The 14982-nt window shown below is 35.2% G+C and overlaps 1 protein-coding gene across 7 annotated transcripts in view; it reads left to right on the forward strand.

The window, feature by feature from the left end:
- The window catches only part of TBC1D5 (TBC1 domain family member 5), a 578111-nt gene that overhangs the window by 147127 nt on the left and 416002 nt on the right, over positions 1 to 14982 (forward strand). For 5 of the 7 annotated variants that reach the window (XM_030933427.1, XM_030933434.1, XM_030933429.1 and 2 more), the window contains exon 2: positions 3032 to 3231. The exons of the other annotated variants lie outside the window; for them this stretch is intronic. The gene's annotated coding sequence lies outside the window, so the exon portion shown is untranslated. The remainder of the gene's footprint in view (positions 1 to 3031; positions 3232 to 14982) is intronic. 7 annotated transcript variants of the gene reach the window in all.

Here is a 14982-nt window from a genome sequence, read left to right on the forward strand (position 1 = left end):
GGTGGAAGGTGAAAGGCGTGTCTCACATGGCGGCAGACAAGAGACAAGATCTTGTGCGGGGAGACTCTCGTTTTAAAACCATTAGATCTTGTGAGACTTAATCACTATCACGAACAGCACGGGAAAGACCTGCCCTCATGATTCAGTTACCTTCCACTAGGTCCCTCCCACAGCACATGGGAATTCAAGATGAGATTTGGGTTAGGACACAGCCAAACCATATCATAAAGTGTGCTAAGTATATATGAGATCACAGTGTTGGCATGTTAAGCATTGTTATTTGGGAATTCTTAAGTTGTTGTAGCATTGATTTGATAAGCTCTTGAAGCCAGGAGCTTGAGACCAGCTTGAGCAACCAAGTGAGACCCCCATGTCTACAAAAAGAATAAAAGCATAAGTAGTATTTTGAATTACCCAATACAGCTTAAAATCTTCTCAGAACTTCATTGTATTGTACTTGGATGAACTTTACAATAAAAACTTTTCCCTTTTGTTGAATCTGCACAATATTTGAAGTTTATAATCCAAAAAGGCGATCACTGGTTATATACAAATTTATGTTTACTATATGGAATGTGTTTTAGTTGTCTGAGGCATAAAATCTTTAAAATTTTTCCAACCTTGTTAAGACAAGAAATCATGGATATTTTAGTAGGTTCCTTAGCTCTTATGGAAGTTAGAAATCAAGAATGTTTAAGTAATATTGAGATTATGCTTTTATGTTGACTTTTTATGTTTGGGCAGTTATTTACTTACTACTAGTCTGACTATTATTGGCAGATTGAAGTGTATTTGTGAGAACTCCTAAGACTTTAATATTTTATTGAAAACTGGTTTCATGCTGTTGTTTACATTTTAAAATTAGTGCTATCAATAAGATTTTGGTTTTCATCTCTCCTGAATTCTCCCTAGGAGTACACAACTTCAAAAAAAGAGGCACAGTCAGCAGAAAAAAGAGGTGGTCTGAGCATTTGTGCATTGAATATGCATGTTAATTAGGAAAAAAATTAGGAAAATATGAAAACAGATGTTACATAAATTATTGCAGTCCCAGGGCAGCAGTAACTTATACACTGACAATAAGTTTTATATGTGCATGTGTATATCTGTTTCTAGATTTCACAATATTTATGTAATTCCTAAGAGAATAGCTAGAAAAAGAACTGGTATATCCTTTCAGTGAGACTATGGTAAATATTCCTTCTGCATATGGATTTCTGAGAACGTTTAGTTGTTTCATATAGTCTTACTGTAGAGATTTTTTTTGTGTTTGCTAATTCTGCCCACAGTGTTCTCTTTTTTTTTTTTTCTTCTCCTTTCTTGGTTTCTTTGATGGTAGGTATCTCTATTTGTTCTTTTGTTGGCTATATCCTGTCACAACAAGAAGGTTAATTAAGGATCTTGGCAGTGTAAGAAACTGAAAATTGGCCTAAAATAAAAAATTGGTCTAAAGTATGTATTTAGAAATAAAACACATTACAACTACTCAGGACACTGATTGTAGTGTTACTTTTTCTTCTTGTTACCGTTACACTTTCTGAAGAAATAGCCATCATTCTCTGAATAGTAGTGACATAGTATTATGACAATATATAGGTACTTAAATGCAGATTTCATCAAATACACATATGTTGGAGTAGTTGAAAGCTATTTGAATGTCTTTTATTCTAAACAGGCATCCGAAGGGAATAAAAGTGGTCTGTATTTTTACAAAAGAAAGATGAGAAATAGTCATGCTTTGTTTTAGTGGTATAGCAATTTTTAGTTCAACCATACACAAAAAAATGTGAATATAGCACTGTGCAAGGAGCAGCTGATGATATTTAGACATTTTCCATATGTGTAATATAATTTAGGAAAATATTGTTTGTTACTTTTCAAATTAGATTGAAAGTTAAAATAAGAAAATGCAGCATCACAATGTAATGCACAATTCTCTTCACCAAACCGACACACAAATAGAGCATGAATTGTATTCAATAAAATGAGTATATCTAAAAGGACAAAAAACCGTTTCTGGAAATCCTGTTTCCAGAAGAGTGACTTTTGTTACTTGATTTTAGTAGCATGTGATACTAAAATGTGTTTGAAATAGTTTATATTGAATCTCAGTACATTTCAGTTGAATCTGTTGTCAGGTTTTTCAGTTTCATGTTATTGATTATGTTTTACATTATATTAGCTAACTGCTGCTATCTTTTTATATGTGTGCCGAGCCACCAGTAAGCTCTTAACAGGTTGTTGAACCTTAAGAACTAATAGAGAATGAAATCTAGAGGAAGTTGATAATATGTTTAGTAATTTTTTATTATTAAGAGGTTCTTTACTTAAATTGGATAGCCTAGTTAAGAAATTTAGTTGTTAATCTTACAGATTTTATGTAAATATATCTGTGTATGATTATTTATGGAGGTGTATTACTGAAGATGAAAAAAGGTTTTTCTTTAGAAAAAGGCTGTGAAAATTAATTTTAACACCTAAATAATATTCACTTGTCATCACTGATGCATCTGTATTCTAATTTTACATTTTATTAATGCTTTAGAATCCATTTTCAATGGAATTTTTTTCACATTTGTTTTCAAATGTCAAACTTCCATTTTTATATTATGTGATTTTAAAATGTGATATTATTTTACTACGTGTTAGAGTAGTATGTTCCTTATTTCAACACTTTTTTGCCATTTCAGTGCAAAGTTACATGAATTAGAGGTGATTGTTTTATAGTGAAACCTGTTGTTTTTGTATTATATATGTAAAATGCCATTTATTTTTGGTATTATAAAATGCCTCCCTTTCTTCCAGGAGTTAAAAATAGGTGAAGGAAAGAGTGATTAATGAGTAGGCTAATATTTGTCCTCTAAGAACTTAAAATATTTTGATACGAATTCTTTTTAGCCTGCTTTTTGTATGGTGTTGTTTGATATGATTTAGGGTTTCATATGATTTAGGGTTATAATTTATGATTTGATATGATTTAGGGTTTCTCCTGGGATAGGAGCATTTGAAGCTATTTTGTTTATTTTTCTAGGGAGATGCTGTTTTTCCAGCAGTTAAAAGAGAACTTAGCTTGTCTCTGTTTCTTGATTCCTCTTCAATTTCTGTTTGCAAACCAAGACTTGTGTTTGGAGAACTTTGTTGTACTGAGCCTAAGTCATTTTTGATCTATAACGAGAACATGCATTTTCACATGTCAACCGGATTTGTGGACCAGTAAAGTTCTCCCCAAAGGTAAGCATATATGTTTTCAAAATATACATTTTAAAATAGAATACTCTCAATGCCTTTACCATAGTAATGCGTTCCATAGATTATTGTACAAAAAAAAGTATGTGTGCTTGGGTACTTCTGCCAAATTTAGATTGAAGAGTCCTTCAGGGAATAGTGTTGGCCAGCCAACACAGTTACTCAGTTTCCTGATCTGTTTCTGTCCTGCCTCCTACTTTTAGTCACCAGTTTCCATTCTTTCCCCTTTGTCCATTGTTTTTCTTCTCAGTTAGCTGAGTCTTCAGGGTGTCTTTTAGAAGTGTTTTCCCATCAGCAGACTTCAGCATTTTCCTTAGGGAATACTTTTTGTATCCATAGACCTTTTATTTTCTTTTCTCTACTCCCCACTCCCCCACCATTTCTTACAGAAGTAGGAAACTAGAATGATTGAACTTAGAGTTGGAGGTATATCGGATAACATTCACAATTTTTTCCCTTATTACAACCCGTAGTGAGGAATAAAATGTACATTTATGAGCCGAGTCCTATAGGTATAAATGAAACTGAAACAAAAGTTTAATTCCTACTCCAACTACCTGGGATGTGCTGTATGCTGTATTATATGATATTCTTTGTATATTTTGTTTAATGCTTCCTGGTATGTGTCACTTACGCAGTTTCAGAATCCCAGCTTTAGATCACGTGAATGTTTGCTCATCACTGATTTGTTGGGAGAGTAAAATAAATGAGATAGTTTCTCTTCTGCCTCAGTGAAGCTGCCTTTTTCCTTGTCTCTTCTGTGCTTCTCATCTCTTTCCCCATTCAATATAGACTATCAAATGACTTAGTGAGAGAACTGGGTAACTGCTGGGAAACACCACAGTCCTTACTGGGTTCTTTTATAGTAAGAACATAGGCACAGGTACTGAGATCTCAGAATTTTAAAGGAGAATAAATTTTTGATATAATCATGTCTTTATAGTAAGGTGTATATTTCTTTATTCTCTTCTTGTTTGTTTTGTCTGTCTAAATTGTATGTGCATCCAGATGCCCTCAAATCATGCTTGGTTTGAAACATGTTTAACTTTTTACATCCCAAATACCAAGTTAGAATAACCCAGGTCCTTTCCCAAAGTGGTCTCTTCTAGTACCCATTCCCATTTTATTTAACATTTGTATCTTTTTAATAAATTGAAGGCATTTTTTCCTGATGTATAAAAGTAATATTTTTTATTAAAAAGTTTGGTAAATGTAGAAAAACATAAAGAGGATAAAAATTGTCCCTAATCTTGGCTGGGCATGGTGGCTCACACCTGTAATCCCAGCACTTTGGGAGGCTGAGGTGAACAGATTGCTTGAGCTCAGGAGTTGGAGACACAGCCTGGGCAACATAGCAAATCCTCATCTCAGTGGCTCACGCCTGTAATCCCAGCACTTTGGGAGGCTGAGGCAGGTGAATCACATGGTCAGGAGTTCGAGACCATCCTGGACAACATGGTGAAACCCTGTCTCTACTAAAAATACAAAAAACTAGCCTGCAGTCGTGGCGGTCACCTGTAATCCCAGCTACTCGTGAGGCTGAGGCAGGAGAATCGCTTGAACCCGGGAAGCAGAGGTTGCAGTGAGCCAAGATCGTGCCACTGCACGATTTATTTATTTTGAGACAGCTTTGCACCTCAAAATAAATAAGTCAACTTAAAAAATTAAAAAAAAAATTATTTTGAATCCTATCATACAGAGATGAACTGATACACCATTTTAAAAATGAAATTTGTTACATTTAATTTTACTTGAATTTAACAGAGGAAATAAAAAAACCCTGAAATGAAGCTTAAAGATTATTATTGAACCTCATATACGCCCCCCCCCCCCAAAAAAAAACCCCATACATGTTATTTTCTAAGAACCTTCCAAAGTTAAATAACATTATGAGCATCTTTGGAAATCTTTACTCTGGAAATAAGAAAATAGAAAGAGTGAACTGAAAGCAGAATATCTTTTATGTTAACATAATCGATTGAGGTGAAATTTGTGTAACACAGAATTCACCATTTTGAAGTGAACAGTTCCGTGGCATTGAGTACATTGACAATGTTGTGCAACCTTCTACCTCTATCGAGTTCAGAACATTTCCGTCATGCCAAAGTAAAGTACCATACCCATTTAGCAGTTTGTCTTCATTCTGCCTTAGCCCTAGGCTCTGACATCCATCAGTCTGCATTCTGTCTCTATGGATTTATGTGTTCTGTATATTTAATATGAATGTAATCATAAAATATGTGATGTTTTGTGGGTAGCTTCTTTCATTTAACATAATATTTCAAATTTTTATTCATGTTATAGCACTTATTATTACTTCATTACTTTTCTTGGCTGAATGCTAGTCCATTTGTTTATCCATTCGTTCATGTACATTTGGTTTGCTTCTACTTTTTGGTTACTCTGAATAGTGCTGCTCTAAACGTGTGTACATGAACCTGTTTGAGTACCTATTCTCCATTCATATGGGTATGTGCCTAGGAGTGGAATTGCTAGGTCATATTGTAATTCTGTGTTTAACTTTTTGAGGAACCATCAAACTTTTCCATGGCAGTTGCATCATTTTACATTTCTGTCAGCAGTGTATGAGGGTTCTACTTTCCTTCAGACAGAGTCTTGCTCTGTTGCCCAGGCATGAGGGTTCTACTTTCTTTGAGACTGAGTCTTGCTCTGTCGCTTAGGCTGGAATGCAGTGGCACAATCTTGGCTCACTGCAACCTCTGCCCCCCAGGTTCAAGCGATTCTCATCCCTCAGCCCCCTGAGCAGCTGGGACTACAGATGCATGCCACCATACCCGGCTAATTCTTTGTATTTTTAGTAGAGACGGGGTTTTTCCATGTTGCCAAGGCTGGTCTTGAACTCCTGAGCTCAGGCAGTTCGCCCACCTTGGCTTCCCAAAGTGTTAGAATCACAGGCATGAGCCATCTCACCCAGCTGGGTTCCACTTTCTCTACTTTTTGCTAACACTATTTTCCTTTTTTTTTTTTAATTATCAGGATATCTAATGATACCGAGAAATGACTTTTAACAAAGTAGAGAAATGATCTATTTCTTATATATTTAAGTAATTTATTTCTTTTATTTTTTTGAGATTGGGTGTCACTCTGTCTCCTAGGCCAGAGTGCAGTGGCATGATGTCAGCCCACTGCAACCTCTGCCTCCTAGGCACAAGCAGTCCTCTTACCTCAGCCTCCCAAATAGCTGGGACCATAAGCGTGAGCCACCATACCTGGCTAATTTTTTTATTTTTTGTAGAGACAGGGTTTTGCCATGTTGCCCAGGCTGGTCTTGAACTCCTGAGCTCAAGTGATCCACCTACCTTGGTCTCTTAAAGTGCTGGGATTATATAGGCATGAGCCACCATGCCTGTCACATATTTTATTTCTTATTTAGCAATTATATTTCTTAAATAGTAATTATACATCATTTCAGACTATCATTCAGTTCTATTTTCTCTCCCGAACTACCTGACCAGTGAACATATTTTTCCCAGAATAAAAGGTTTCTTAATTTTCTTCATTTGCTCAAAATCATATATTTTCTTTCACATTTGTATCATTTTTTTTTTCTTTTTGGTATATGTGTAATTTTTTAAATAAGAGTTTTAAATTGCCATTCTTTTTGTTTAATGCTCATAAGAGATTTATGCCTATATATATATATATATATATTATTTTTTTTTTTGATAGCATACTACAGTTGTACTTTTGGGCTCCTAAATCATAAAATAACATTTTGATAAAGTTATTTACACTCTTTTTGAAGACATTTCTCAACCTCAACCTCCTAGTTAAATATAAAACAGAGCTTCCTTGTTCTTTTGCTGGCCTGTCTTTCGGAGATTTGTTTTCACTATAATATTGAGTTAGTTGTACTGGTTTTTATATCCCATTTTTGTCATCATCCATAGATTCCTTTAACTACAACTTCAGAAAGGCTAGATGGGAGATGAATTTTCTGAGTTGTGAATATTAGAAAAATTTTCTATTTTATTTTCACAGTTGATTGATAATTTAGCTGGGTATATGTTTCTAGTTTAAAGTGATTTTCCTCTGAACTTTGAAAGCTTTGCTTTAATTTTTTCTACTATCCATTATTCTTCCTGAGAAATTTGAAGCCAGTCTTACTCATTGAGGACTGTTTTAGGAGCTATCACACTGAAAACAAAATGGATAAAAATCCTTTACTTGATTAAGCTTACATTCCAGGGTGGAGAGGTTGATAAGTAGCAGGATAAATAAATAAAATATGTAGTACCTTAGATAGTGATTCTGTGAAGGAAAATAAAGCAGCCAGTGGGAGATAGAGAGTTTGGAGTATAGGGAGAAGAATGGAAATTTTAAACAGAGTGATCAGGGAAAACTCACCGATAAGGTAACATGTGAGTAAAGATCTGAAGGAGGTGAGAGAGTGAGCTGAAGGGTCACGAAGTACAAAGGTCAAACGGTATCAAGATGTAACATTGATGCAGTACAGTAAACATAGATAGAGAAGACTTAAAATCCTGGCTTTGGGGCACCTCTAGTAAAGGGGTTAGGAGAAAAAGAGGAATTAGTAGATGTGGCTAGAGAAGAAAACTCAGTGAGGTTAAGAGGAAAACTCATTTGTCTTTCAGAATATCTGAAAGTGATGTAAATGTTTGAAGGAAGGAAGAGTGATCATCTGTGAAAATCTTATTTATAGGTCAAGTTAAAGATGGACTATTCAAGGGAGAGTGGGAGGAGAAACACATGTAGCAGCTTAAGGGGGAAGCTGGAGTGAAGAGAGGATTTTTTTGAATAGGAGAGAAATAGCATACTAATGGGAGCGCTCCAATAGAGAGGAATAAACTGATGATGCAAGAAAGAGTGGAAAATTGCTAAAGCAGTGTGTACAAGTAGAGAGATCACCTTAAGTAGAAGCATGAATGGTTTATTCTTAATAAGAAGGAAGGCGGAGTATATCAGCACAGATCCATTGTTAAAAAGCATTTGGTTGAGCTTTGTACTATCTCCAGGATATGTTACATACAGAATGATTACTTGCTTCCCACTTCTTTAGGCTTGTCCTGTAATTCTCCTTTGTGGTTTTTTCTTTAACAATGTAAATATATGGTGGTTCCTAGTTTAGGAATTCTGTGTTTAAAAAAAATTCTGTTAATGGAATTAAGGCATATGATAGGCATTTATGAATTATATACCTGTTGATATTTTTTAAAAGTTCCAAGTTCGTAAATATTTCTGTAAAATGCTCTGGAGAACCATCAAGCTACAGTAAGAGTAGAAACAGGGCCATCAAAATACTTTCTTATACCAGGTTGGGGAGTTTATGGTTCAAATTCACTTACCAGAAAATGATAAAGTACTTCATGGCCTAGATTGCTTGAACAATGGTGCAATTGTAATTGTAAAAAATCTATGATGCCAAGTGTCTATTGGTCTTTATGATTCATACTTCTCCTGGTCACCTCAGCCCCACAGCACACTTGATAAATACAGGATACAGTAATGGCATTAGAATTCTCACATTTTCCTGTTGGTATAATGTGATCCTGCTGTCTCTCTCATGTGCTTCTGAGTAAGAATGGCAACAGTGTTACCCTTTGTACCCATTCTTGCTCAAGTTCCCAGCTCTCTATAGTGATACAGTAGTTCCCTCTTATCTGGTTTTGCTTTCTGTGGTTTTACTTATGGCAGGTACTCAGCTAACTGGAGAATTACTTTTTTTTTTTTTTTTTTTTTTTTTTGAGATGGAGTCTCGCTCTGTCGCCCAGGCTGGAGTGCAGTGGCCGGATCTCAGCTCACTGCAAGCTCCGCCTCCCGGGTTTACGCCATTCTCCTGCCTCAGCTTCCCGAGTAGCTGGGACTACAGGCGCCCGCCACCTCGCCCGGCTAGTTTTTTGTATTTTTTAGTAGAGACGGGGTTTCACCGTGTTAGCCAGGATGGTCTCAATCTCCTGACCTCGTGATCCGCCCATCTCGGCCTCCCAAAGTGCTGGGATTACAGGCTTGAGCCACCGCGCCCGGCCGAGAATTACTTTTAAAGCAATGTATCCTTTATAAGAAGATTTGCTTTTTAAATTGGATGATGTGAGGAAAATTCTTTTTTTTTTTTTTTGGGCAAATTGATTGTGAATGTTTTTAGGTTTTCACTATATGTGCAGTAGACATAGCTGCCACTTTTGTGTTAAACAGCGATAAAAATCGTGAAGTGTAGGAAATACAAAATCTGTTTCACGTTCTCTTCCTCTTACTCATTTTTACAAGGGCTTAATGAACAGTGAAACTGACCAACAGTTTCACCTCCTTTTCCTTGCAGTTCTGGTAGTCTCTTGTGGCACTTAGTACACCTGAAAGAAGTAGCAGGAAGATTGACAAGTTGGAAGGGAGAAGTTATATGAACATATGATCAGACAAATAGAAAATTAACCCATAATAATTGAAAGGTGCTGTATTTCTAATTTACATTCACCTGTGTAAAACACATTTGTCAAATATTTCTATTTTATATAGAAATTTGAAGTTTTTACTTCAGATTATTCCCACTTCAGCAGTATTTGGGTTTGTACTAGTTTGTAGTGTTTAAACAGCTAGTTTGTAGTGTTTAAACAGCTAACCCATTTAAAGGGAATTAAAAAAAAACTTTAATTTGTAACGATTTGACAATTATACCACTAACATTATACTTATTAATGAGAATAAGATTTCAATTCTTAAAAATATGTACTCCACATTTTATAACTGGTATGAACAATAATTTTGCCTCAACTTAAGAATTACTTACTTTATTCAGTATACTAGTAAACATGGCTGAAGATTATTTGAAAACCCCAATTATTTGGAATATATTTGAAACCTTTGCTCTTATGTACTTCTGTTCAAAATATTACAGGGTTTTAGATGATTTAGGCTTAGAAGTTTGGAGTTTACAATTTCTGTCTTCTAAAGACTTAGAAATATGTTAGTATTATTGGAACCAAGTAGTTTTACCCACGCAATTGCCATTCAGTTCTAGCAATGTGGAATAAAACTTACTGAAATAAGTCATTATTTCCTATGTGAAATATCCATTTAAAATGTTTTTTACCTGATGAGCATGTATTTTAATTCTTAAAATAGAACAGAGGAAATGAAGTATTTCTATAGCTAGGGGAGATTGTCAGCTCAAGTTCAATAGTATGATGTTTGACATTAGGCCAAGGATATTTTCTAAGTTTTAAAAAATGTTTATTGTTACTTTTGTAAAATACATGTGCTTTCATTATATCTTATGTGTTAATCTAATTTCCCATTGAAGTCACCGATTAAAGGGAATTCTGTACCAGTAGGGTTCTAAAACCTTGATATTATTTTAATCTGATAACAAATGGGTTTAAGTTCATGTTCTTTCAGTTGTTGGCAACAAATCTAAACCTGTATTTTTTGGATTTATGAGGATAAGTCCTGCTTTGGCAATGTTGTAGATTCCCAGGAGAATAGTTAAACAGTGATTAATCATTGTTTCTTCACTGAGTGTGCAGAAAAGAATGGAAAAGCTGCATTTCACACTTCTGAAGCAATTAATCCCCATGATCTTAGCCAGGTTTGTCTTGTAGATAAGTTGGGATACAAAACAGTACCTAATTTATCAATGTATGCATGCCATAAAGTATAAAACACACAATTTATTTCATATCATTTATAGTGAAATGTAAAAAAAGAGTGACTTTGCCATATCCAAGAGTGTTTCCTACATTACCTTCATATAAACTAAGTACCAGAGATTACAATGGGATTCCTGTTTATTGTGCACATCTGGTGCAGTCACTATGCATTTTCTCATTCACTTGCTGGCATTTTTAGTGATTGTGGCATAAATCACCTTGCTAATCAGAAACATAAGTGACGGGAAGTCATCTCCTTTTTTTGAACAATGGGAGAAAACATATGGCTTCTTAGACAGTACTTGGCTGTTATACTATTTATGAGGCATTATATTCTGTATTTAGAATTTCATATTAATTGCAGTAGTTTGGTTGAAGGCATTGAACATTCAGGATTTGTGGTCAGAGTATTTGTTTTATACCTCTTTCAAAATAATCACAAAAGGTTAAAATTACAATCCTTGTATTTAGAAATTTTAAAAAATCTAATCTCAAAGGGTAGTGAATATAATAACCTTTTATCCTTGGCTTTATGATACTTACCTACCTATTCCTCCCACTTTCATTTTTCTTATTATTGAGTGGCAGGAAAAGATTCCTTTTAAATGTGTAAATTTCAAATGAAAATTAATTTGTTCAGAGAAGTTTTTAAAAATTTCTAAATAGAAAGGTGGGAAGAGTTATTGAGATTAAGATGAGATGAAGATAGTATATATTTTAAAATGCTCCTGTGGATGTTTACTTAGATGCACTGATACAGTAATTCCAAGTTAAAAGTTAGTTTTTAATTATATCTATTTCAAAACACTTCACTGATCAGAGTAAATGTTACTGTCTTTAAAGCACTAAAATGTAAATTGATAGTAGTTTGCTTTTGCATTTTTGGTGAATTGCTGTTTATTAGTTGGAATTGCTTTTTGCAGACACTACAGCTTAAAGTAAAACTTTGTAAAACTGAAGAATTTGTATATGCAGCTTTTAAAGACTGCCTTCAGTGTCTATGATAGAGTGCTTATTGTAGGTGTGGTTCCCTGCCCCACCCCCCTTTCAATGGGTTGTAAATATAATAGCCTTTTACTCTTTACTTTGTAATACTTACCTACCTATTCCTTACCACTTTCATTTTTCTTGTTATTCAGTGGCAAGAAAAGATTCCCTTTAAATGTGTAACTTTCAAATGAAAATTTGTTTGGAGAAATTTGTGTCTTTTACAGTTTTTTTCCTGTATTACATGTGATTATAAATTAGTGAGGTAAATTTTTGGCAAATATATCAGAGCTTATTTCTCAAAATTTGTGTTCTTTTCAAGTGTTCCCCTTGGGAAGATGTACACGTAGTCTATCAATCAAAGTACTTTTGGAATGCCTGTTTTTGAAATTTCTGTAGTGGAATTGATGTCTAACTGCTCAAAATGGGTACTTTGAAGGGAGATAAGATTCATTTTGTGTATACACATGCTACTATTTTTCTTAAAAAAATCAATCAATCAATCATAATAACTTGTCTTACACCCTTGTATACCTTATAGATAATTGGGCACTATGAATAGAAATACAGTTTTGAAAAACTACCTGGATTTTATATAAATGGCCATATTTATCCATTTTGTTTTAGAAATCTTCTATGATATTGTCTCAAGGACCACCTGCAACAAGAGCCCACAAATTGAATAAATGCAACATAAGGAGAGGATTTTTTTTTTTTTTTCTGTTGTTGCTTGTTTCAAAAATGCTACTATCCAGATTCTCTATTAAGGTATATTGTGCTATTTTAAATATTGTAGTTAAACTGAATTAAGACCTTCTTTCTAGATTAAAATTATCCACTGCTTAGAATTGACTGAAATCTGTACTTTACTGCCTTACTTCTTGGCTGTTCTTACTTCCTTCATGCTCTTATAACCTGCATCACCTCTCACCCCCCATCATTTTTTTAAGATTGAGGTGTATTTCTTGTAGAGATCAATTTAAAAGCAATACTATCTTAAACGCGTGTGTATGTGTTTTCTTTTTCTTCATCAAAATGTAAAAATTCTAGGAGGATTGGATGTTAAAATCCAAGAATAGGCAATTTAAGTGATGGCTAAGAGTATCAAAATAAATGAGGAAAAATAAAGAGTTCTGTTCTTAGTAACTGAACATTTTGGAATTTGTCAGTAATGGAATTTTGAGGAAAAATTTCTTGCATAAAGCACTTGATGGAAAAAATATATTAACCTAAAATATTTGCATATTCATTATGTTTACAAAGCCAGGAATTTAATTTCTAAATGTATATCAATTTTTGAATGAAATTGTAGTACCAGTGATGTTGATATTCACTGTACATTTAGTTTAAATGTTGCTTATGTTTTTAGAGAATTTGCATTACTTTCTTTTAATTCATTCTTTGTCTTATTTACATTCATAGTTTGTTGGTACATATTACCCTCCAAAGTAAATTTTGAACTGAGTACAGACTTTGCAAGAAAAGTTAATGTCCTTTTCTTATGTTCTCATGACATAAAGAACGAATCCTCCCCATCATAGGGATAGCCTTACTAATAATTCCCAGCCAGGCAGGTTATGTCCTGCTGTTTGTCTTTCCAGCCCTCCCTTTCCTTCCTTGTGTTTATCTGGAAGTGGCTTTTGAAATGCCAGTAGAGGTGATGTGCCTACCAGTGGTGAACCTAGAGTGCCTTCTAGTCCCTGAAATGCTATGGGGTAGGTGATATGACACTGTTGGCCTAATCAAACCAAAATTCTAGGTAAAAATGTTATTTGTGAACTTTTTCCAAGAAAGGGAAGCTTGAATTTGTAAATGGAAAAGGTATTTTGAATGGCATGTGTAATTCAGAATTTTTAATTTTTTTTTTTGAGGCAATATTTCACTCTGTCGCCCAGACTGGAGTGCATGGTGTGATTAAGGCTCACTGCAGCATCAACCTCCAGGGCTCAAACCATCCTCCCACCTCAGCCCCCACTACAGGTGCACACCACCATGCCCATCTAATTGAAAAAAAAAATTTGTAGAGATGGGGCCTCAGAATATTGCCTAGGCTGATCTAAAATCTCCTGGGCTCAAGCAGTCCTCCTGCCTTGGCCTCCCAGTGTTGAGATTACAGGCATGAGCCACTGCACCTGGGATGTTGGAAATTGGTAATGGAGTATATTAAGTATGAGAAATGTGGAACAAGAAAGGGTGTTTTGTGTTCAAATATTTGTCTTTTGTTGTAATGTTTAAGGCTCTTTCTGGGTAGCATGTTTTCATTGTGCTCCTTGCTTGTTTTTCCTATAGCGATTTAGCCTTATCTGGAACATGGAGGCCAGCAGGGTTGGCCTGCCAACCTGTGTGTGTGTATGTAGGAACAGAAGTGAGTTTTTCCTAAGAAAAATCCAAGAACAAAGTGGCAAACGTGGTGACACAGTCTCAGTTGTTAGCAAAGCAGCATTTCTAAATTCAGCCTGGGGCCTGTTTTGTTTTCTGGTCCAGAAATCTTACACTTGTGGAGATAGATGGCTGGGCTATGAGAAAATAAATCCGAAAGAACAAGAGAATCAGGAGAAGTATTATAAGATGCTTAGAGACAAGCAACATGGCCCTTCTACTCTCTGAGCGACGAAGGCAAAGGGATTCTGTCTTTGCCACAGTCCACGAATTAACTATCATTTTGCAGACTCCACTGTGCTAACAGTGGTGGAAAGGTGTTGGGGCATCATGGTTGATAGCAGTGCTACTTGGTAAGGCAGTCTTTACAGCAGAGGGGAGGTTGGGTTCAGTGGGAGTGGGGATATATTGAAGAAGCTGCAGTGGTGCCCTGTTGGTGACAGTAGTGACCTATTATAATCAACAGTACACAGCAGAGAGGGCAACAGATATCTCAGTGGGGGAACAGGTGAGGCCCTCCCATGCTTAATTTGGAGGCAATGGAAGCAGCAGACCTTAAATATCACACAGGAGGCACAAGGATAGATGTGCCATGGTAGGTGAGTGTTAGCTGATTGGTCTTTTTCAGGAACATGTGAGGTATTTCAGGATGATTCCCAGCAAAGTTCTGGGAGGACAGCTTAGAGAGGCCTTTCATTCTGCATTAAAGATAGAGATGAGAATCACCAAGCAGAAATTGCATTTATTT

The sequence above is a fragment of the Rhinopithecus roxellana genome, chromosome 1, assembly GCF_007565055.1.
Source record: "Rhinopithecus roxellana isolate Shanxi Qingling chromosome 1, ASM756505v1, whole genome shotgun sequence".
Taxonomy (NCBI): Eukaryota; Metazoa; Chordata; class Mammalia; order Primates; family Cercopithecidae; genus Rhinopithecus; species Rhinopithecus roxellana.